The sequence below is a fragment of the Cavia porcellus genome, unplaced genomic scaffold (assembly GCF_034190915.1).
Source record: "Cavia porcellus strain 051 isolate PalLab524CR breed Dunkin Hartley unplaced genomic scaffold, mCavPor4.1 scaffold_35, whole genome shotgun sequence".
In the NCBI taxonomy this organism is placed as follows: Eukaryota; Metazoa; Chordata; class Mammalia; order Rodentia; family Caviidae; genus Cavia; species Cavia porcellus.
This window is the reverse complement of record NW_026947518.1, coordinates 2,124,423-2,132,772: the sequence shown is the minus strand read 5'-3', so window position 1 is coordinate 2,132,772 and position 8,350 is coordinate 2,124,423. Positions and strand designations below refer to the sequence as shown.

Below are 8,350 nucleotides of genomic sequence, written 5' to 3'. Positions count from 1 at the left end.
GAAGCAAAAATCATCAGTAAGATACTGGCAAACAGACTGCAGAATATCATCAGGAAGATCTTACACCATGATTAAGTGGAATTATTCCCTGGGAAGCAGTGGTGGTTCAACATACATAAATCCATACATATAATACACCGTATTGACAAATCCAAAAGCAAAAATCATTTGATCATTTCAATAGATGCAGAAAAAGATTTTGACAAAGTCCATCACCTATTCATAATAAAAAAAAAGCCTACGAAAGTTGGGAGAGATGATCTTTATCTCAATCTGATAAAAGCCTTTTATTACAAACCAACAGTCAACCTCATACTCAGTGGACAAAAACTGAAAGCTTTCACTCTAAAATCAGGAGCAAAACAAGGATGTCTACTGTCTCCACTCTTATTCAATATACTCCTGGAAACTAGCTGGAGCAATTAGACAAGAGAAAGAAATAAAAGGAATAAAGATAGGAAAGGAAAATCTTAAACTATCATTATTTGCAGAAGACATGATACTCTACTTAGAAGACCCTAAAAATTCCACCAAAAGACTTCTAGTTTAAGAAGCAAATCCAGTAATATAGCTGGTTACAAAGGCAACACTCAGCAATCAATAGACTTCATAAACAAGAATAAAAAACTCATGGAAAGAGAAATCAAGGAAACAATAACTTTTACAATAGCGTCCAACAAAATGGAATCAATCTAACAAAGGATGTAAATGACCTCTACACTGTAAACTACAGTACTCTCAACAAGGAGATTGAAGAAGATATTCTAAAATGAAGAGCTATCCCATAGTCTTGGGTAGGGAAATTCAATATAGTGAAAATGACCATCTTCCAAAGGTATGGTACAGATTCAGTGCCATCCCAATCAAAACCCCGCAGCATATCTCAAAGAATTACATAAAATAAATCCAAAAATTCATCTGGAACCAGAAGAGACCGAGTGTAGCAAAGGTAATCCTGGGCAACAAAGGCAAGATAGGGTTCATCAAATCCCTGACTTAAAATTATACTATAAAGATATTGTGATTTTAAAAAAAGGTGTGGTACTGACAAAAAAAAAAAAAAAAAAAAAAAAAACCAGACCCAAAGATCAAAGGAACAAATTAGAAGATGGAGAAACAACTCCAGACTTCTAAACCATCTTATCTTTGGCAAAGGTGCCAAACAGTCATTGGAAGAAAAGCAGCCTCTTTAATAAATGGTGCTGGAAAAACTGGCTCTATACGTTCTGAATATTATCTTTCAACATGTATTAAGCTAAGATCAGAATAGATCAAAGATCTTATATTAAAACAGAAACATTAAATCTGCTGCAAGATAGAGTAAGTAAAACTCTTAAAAACATTGATGTAAGCAAAGATTTTATGAAGAAAACTTGGATTGAACAGCAAAAATCAAACAGAATTAAGAGAGAATCTCACCCTACTGAAAAACTTTTTATCAGTAAGAGAAATCACTAACAGAGTGAAGAAACAACCCACAACATGGGAGAAAATGTTTGTCAACTGTTCCTCAGACAAAGTATTACTATTGAGCGCACAGAAAACTAACAAAATTTCAGTCTTCCCAGATTTAAAGACCCAATCCAAAAATGTGCTTCTGAGGTGAGATACACAGTTCTCAGATGAAGAAATAGAAACAGCAAATAAATATGTGACAAAATCTTCTGCATCATTCGTCATTTAACAATTGCAAATTAAATAATACTGATATGTCACCTTGCCCCAGAAAAAATGCCTACTGTCAAGAAATCAAGCAATAATGAATGCTGGAGGGGTTGTGAGGGGAAAAGCAACCCTTCTCCATTGTTGGTGGTAAAGCAACCACTGTGGAAATCAGTGTGGAGATTCCACACAAACTAGGTCTACAGGTCCCACTCAACTCAGCTATTCTCCCTCTGGGTATCTACCCAAAAGAATAAAAATCATCATACCACAGTGATATATGTGCACCCGTGTTTATAGCAGCACAGTTTGTGGTAGACAGATATTGGATGGAATGCACGACCTCTAGCTTGCCAGGCAGGCGCTTAAGCTAAATCCCTGGACCACTTTTTTTTTACTTTTTAACTTTCAAATAAAATGGGTTTTGGAGAAAAAACAAGGACTGAGGTAAAGACTTTCAGTGCAAATACTCCTCAGACGAGCTGAGATCAACATTCCAGAAAACAGCCAGCTCCAGAAGCCTCCACCATCTTTCATTGGGGACCCACAGTTACAGGGTGGATTTTTTTTTTCTGTAATTATTCTTGGTGGGGAAGGCAGGCAGGAGAGCAGGAGCCAATCAGTGATGAAGAGGCTGGCTGTAAGAACTGTCCAATCAGGCGGGCCAAGGTAGGCGGTCTCTTCCGGTGTCCTGGCATCAATTGCAAGGCCAGGGCAAAAAAGGGAGCACTAGATGTTTGCTACACCACTATTTTTTGATTCTATTCTCTGTGGACTGCTTTGAAAGAACCTGGGAGACCTCCAAACTACGGAATGGTGATGTTATGGGATGGGAGTAGTGAAACGGGGTGGAATCCTGTTAAGACCAGTGAGAAGGGGCTGGGGGTTTAGCTCAGCGGCATAAGCGCCAGCCTTGAAAGCAGGCAGTCATGAGTTCAATCCCCTGTACCGATAAAAGGGAAAAAGACCAAAAAAAAAAAAAAAACCAAACAAACAAACAAACAAACAAAAAAAAAAAACAAGTGGTGAGAAGCAGCTGTGCTGTCTAGAGCCTGTGTGCTTAGCCTCAGACCCTGAGGTCCTCTAGTGCTAGCAGTGAGTCATCCTCTGTCCCTGTTACCTCTCGCTGGCTCCAGGACAGTTCTGGGTCCCTAGAATGCTGTCGCCACTGTGATACCACCAGGCCACAATGCCATTTTTGAAATCGCCTGCTGCCCTTGCTCCTCCAACAGTCTGGGCCCAGGAAGGGGCATGAGGAGACCTTGATTCTGATGTGGTTTCAAGCTGGGTGCAGCTGTAATAAGCTAGGTCTCTGCTCTCATTCCTGTCAGCAACAGATATGAAAAACAGAAGTTTATAAATGTCTGTGCTGCAGGACCTCATAGCCACAACTGCTCTCCTTAAACTTACGCAGTTATGTATTTTGTGATCGCCTAAATTTATACTATGTTCTCATATTTCCATGCTCATGAAAGGTGGAGGCAAAGGTTCTGAGAATTCAAAGATGTGTAGTGATGTGCCTCAGTGGAGGAAGGCTTCCCAAACACCGGATGAACTGCTGTGTATTATCCAGAACAATGCAAAGAATTTCTGAACATACTTTATGTGACACATGTGCTCATAGATGATGTTTGTGAGAACAGCCATAGAGGTTTAAATTTTGAGAAAAAAGAAGCAGATATAAATGTGTCATCAAGGGCAGGATAAAGTGTGTTTGCTAAGGACAAATTCCAGAAAGGGCTGCCTGTTAAATTCTCATTGAAAAATGCCTAAATTTGGTCATTTGCATGAACATATACACGTGATATCCTTTTGAATGGAAAGGAATATGGGTGTCATCTCTGAATTAAGAGGTGATTGAATAGCTTGGTTGATCATATACATTGTTGAAATATGGAAATGCTCTGCAGTAGACTTTACTAAGTGTGTAAAGGAGATGCCAAAATTGAAATTGTGCAGGGATATCAATAGTTTAGTCATGAAGGGTTTTCTGCTTAGGGTGGATCAGACCAGCATGGAAAGGATGTGGAAGTGACTGGCAGGATACAGTGTTCCAATAGCAGGACATACAACAGAGAGGGTCTTCCCTGAAAGTCAGGTAGTTCTTAGGGTAAGCATGAAGTTAAAGTTGTCTTCTGATTTCTTCCTTGAGGTGAATAACACCAGCTCTGGTATGAATCAGTATTCCACATCCTTGTCAACCCATGAATTCTGTGTTCTTCACTTGAGATCTAATTTTGATTATCTCTAATTATGACCCAGTGTCATGAAGGTGAAATTTGAATTTTTTTTGTAACAGGGATCAAACTCATGATCTCAAGTTTCCTAGGTAGGTGTTCATGCTGCTGAACTAAATACCCAGCTCTGAAAGTGTTTTCTGCATACTATGTGTGATATCAATATTGTTCCTCAGAAAATGTTGAATATTGTGGAACTTTTCTATATTATATGGATATAAATTTTAAAGCAAACCAAAGGTGTCGTATGCAGTCACTTTTCAAGTTTCACATTGTCTGTGGGGTGTCTCAGTCAGGGTTTCTATATTTCAGACAGCTCTGTAACTTAGGCTAGCCCCAAACTCAAGGAAGTTCTCCTGCATCAACCCCCCAAGATATATTTCTTATATTTGAATGGAGAGTGATCACTTGGTGACACTGAGCTCTAATTTGAAACTTGTACCTGGTTTCATTGTTTATACATTGTTTACATACAGCAGTTTTCCATGAACTTTTGAGTTATTATTTTTGTACCATATTTGGTGTTATTTATGTTTTGTTCTATGAAACCAAATTTAAATATCAAAATGCTGCTTAAGTATATTAAGAACAAAGGACTCAGTGGCCTAAATGAGATTTGAAGAGATATCATTGTTAGTACATCAAAGTAATTCATGAGATATTTGTCTGCCTCTGTGTTTTATGGATGCTGGTCCTGCAGGCTCTAACTATGAGCTCTGCTTTAGAGACAGTGCATAGGGACTCTTGCAGTGACTCAGCATAAGAATCAGCGCTAATATTTGGCTGTTACATTAGCTGTGAGTTGCAATAGAGCATTAAATTTGCTGTCTCACAAAATATGTATATACCAAAAATTAATCCCCAAGATGTGAAATTAAGATTTGGAGAAATCAGTCTCCATTCAGCTGTTTTGTTTGGTTTTATTTTTTAATTTAGTTTTGTTTCATTGAGACAATTTTTCTCTATGTATATCAGCTAGATTTGAACCCTTTATGGAGCACAGAATTGCCCTAACCTCAAAGCAGCACTCCTGCCTCAGCCTCTTGAGTGTTCAGATTATACATATGTGTGTTTTTACCCTAGAAAATATTGAGGCTTGTAACTTAGCTGTGTTGTAGCTTGGCATAATGGATGCCATCTTGACCTTTGAATTAAACTAGTGCCCTGTATTTCACCCAGAAAAATGGAAAATCACTCAGTGTTGAAGTCCCAGGAGAAAAGCAAAATGAGCTGTACCCAAAGAAAAAAATTAACCTGCTCAACAAAAGAAGCAGAATACAGTTGTCATCGAACAATTATTATAAGATTCTAGCTAAATGATTTCCAACAGGATCTTTTTGTGATTCTATCTTTTAAAACATCTGTAACTTTCCAGTTCAGAGCCTCTTGCTTAGATCCTGAAATGGGGGTGGGGGTTCTGTATACAGGTGGTCCTGAGACCAGCTATGAAATTCCACATTTCTCAATTGGGTTCCTACATTGGCTTCCTATATTATTGTTCACAAACTCAATTCAAACTGCAGAAACCTTTACTGACACAAGCAAACCTCAGGATTAAATGACAGTGCCACTGAAAAGAAAGAATAATTGTGAAAAAGAGAGGAGAAAAAAAAAACAAACACCATGTGCTATAATGCCCACCTCTTTTCCCCAGCAATGAAGAGGCTGAAACAGGAGAATGGCCATGTATTCAAGGACAGCCTAACCTGCATAGTGAGTGCAAGTCTGGCCAGAACTCCAAAGTGAGACTAGGTCTTTAAAGCAAAAAACTAAATTGAAAAAAAAAAAAAAAACAACTACAAAGAAGACAGAAAGACTATTGAAAAGAAACAAAAATAGAGCTGAGTGATATTTGACTTATGTAAAATGGGAATTATTGAATGATGCTGGCAGAGGAGAGAAGGCCTTGTAGTGCCATGCAGTGGCATTCAGGAGACAGTGACAAACACAGACTTAAGAATGGCACCTATTGTGCTACAGCACAACAGTGACCTCCTTCCCCCAATACTTTTGCAGTTCACTAGAATGAGGACTTCTAAAAGCTCATGGAAATGTTAAACTCAGGGCAAACAAACAGCTTGAAATTCAGGCTTTGGAACATTGCCTTTAGCAGACATTTCATATTTAAATTGAGATAAGAGAAATATAATCCTGCCCTGCTTGATATCAAATGCACCCTTTAATGGCTGACAACATTGAGAAATGAAGTCACAAACCAAAAGAAGTTCAAAAATTGTCTTAGAAAAAAAGAGAGAATAGCTCTGAATTTTCAGGAGTGGTCTTCAGTGTTTTGGCCACAGTCATATTGTCACGGGTCATTTATACAGGATAGTCACAATGTGGGCAAACTGTGGGTCTCAAACTACAATCAACCTATAAGCTTATAGGTGCTTAACTAATATTATTCATCAGGGGAACAAGTCAGCCAGAAATGGTATGTGGAAAGAGCCAAGGCATTTTGTGGGAACAATAGAACTATTGTTCTGGTCATTGATTATGGTAATTGATGCCTATCTGAACTTCCTGGAGGAGGTGGTGGTAACTTTAGTACATTTCAAGCTGTTGTTTTTCTTTTCAGGAGCATGTAGACCTGGTCACTGCATCTTCACCTTCAGGTCTGGCTTTCTTCACCTGTGCCTGTAGCAGTGATGGTTGTATTTAGTTTTTTGCATTGACTCTTTGAGGTTCCAGTTCCTCTCTGATTGTATATCAATTTCTGTCTACACTGACAACCTTTGCTAAAATCACAGTAGTATTTGAATGAATAAAGTGAAATATTCATTAATACACACCAGGGATTTAGCTCAGCAGGCAGAAACACCTGCCTGGAAAGTGCTAGATTGTAACTTTGATCCTGGTACCTAAAAAAAAAAGTAATTTAAACTGCAAGGAAAGAAAATAATTTCATTTGTGAAAATGTAGCTTTACAAAATTTATACTAAATATGGCAATGGCAAATTAAACATTGTTAATAGTCATATTTAGTATCTAAAGTTGTTGGGGCTGGGGATTGAGCTCAGTGATTCAAGGAGCTGCCTGGAGAGCACAAGGTCATGAGTTCAATCCCTCATACAGAAAAATAAAATCACAGTTGTCAACGATACAGTGCTATGAGCACATTTATTGAAACTGATACTTGGTATTTAATAGGCTCAATGTTTCTTTTGTGATCTATGAAATACCTGCAGATAACATGGCAACTACAGTTAATGATATACTATCCCCTATAGGATTGCTATTTTCTGAGTTGTTTTTATTTTTTGTTTTCCCACAAACTTGAAAGTTGAAAATGTTGGCTGATGCTAGCTAGAAACACTGTGATAATCATTTTTTTTCAATTTAATGATATATTTCCCTATATCCATTAAGAACATTTTATTTGCTACAATTGCTCCAAGTCAAATTGATAAACAATTCTTAAAGTTACAGGCAGCTGAGTTAGAAATACAGGCAGCCATACTGTGATAAAGTGGAATGAAATTCCTGACCTTCTAAGAATGTCTGGTATGAGTTTGTGTTCTCTAAAATGCAAGAATGAATTTTAGGAACAACAGAGTTGAAGAGCAGAATATATTTATTGAGAGAAAGAAAGTGATAATATTTTGCTCTAAATAGGATATTTGGAAGTGAGAGGTGGAACCAGGGGACTTTTACCTTGAAGTCACTTTCCTTTTTCCTATTCAAGGTACCTGTGGCAAGGGACAAATCTCAGTCAGCTACTTGCATATCAGCAATGCCAACTTTAACCACCAAACAAGTCAAAAATTATATGTATGCCACCCACACTTTTCCAGAAGAAAAAGCCAGACCCCCAGTGGTCATGGGGTTCTCTCCATATTCTTAGAATAAAGGCCATTTTGACTTTATATTCTCTTCTTTACTACAGCAAAAATCCTATCAGAAAGCTTCTGCCTGGGAGAAACAGGAGGGGTTCTGAGCTGGTAGCAAAGGACTCTGTCTCTTCTAGGGATTTTATAGAATAAAATCATGTGGTGTGATAGGTTGAAAATGGATTAGATTACTGAAGTTACTGAGGATATAAATTAGCACAGTAGAGAAGCAGAATATAAGAAATGTAAAAGTGGCCTTTTACTTAAAGAATGTGGAGAGGAGCCCACAGCCCCCAAGGGTTTGGCTTTTTTTTTTCCTGACTGACTGTGGGGTCATGGAGTATATGTGACTTTTAACTGGACGTGGTGCTTGGAGGGGAGATTGATGTCATATGAGAGCTGATGGGAATTTTCATTAGGTGCCTGGAAAAGAAAGAGAAGTTGTAATTAAGGAGAAAAGAGGAGGTGGCCATATGAGTAAGCATCCCTGATTTCACCATCTTCCACTTTGAACTACCACCATGAGGTCCTGTAATTGTTTCTAGGATAAAACACTTTAATGTACATCCTTTGATTGGAATGAAGAAATCAAAATAGGAATGTACTTATTGAGAGAAAGAA

At 37.9% G+C, this 8,350-nt stretch overlaps 1 long non-coding RNA gene across 2 annotated transcripts in view; it reads left to right on the top strand.

Moving 5' to 3' along the window:
- Positions 1-2,321: 2,321 nt before the first annotated feature.
- LOC134474695 (uncharacterized) overlaps positions 2,322-8,350 on the top strand; it is a 77,690-nt gene continuing 71,661 nt past the window's right edge. For both annotated transcript variants that reach the window (XR_010045567.1, XR_010045568.1), the window contains exon 1: positions 2,322-2,478. This is a non-coding gene — a long non-coding RNA (uncharacterized LOC134474695). The remainder of the gene's footprint in view (positions 2,479-8,350) is intronic.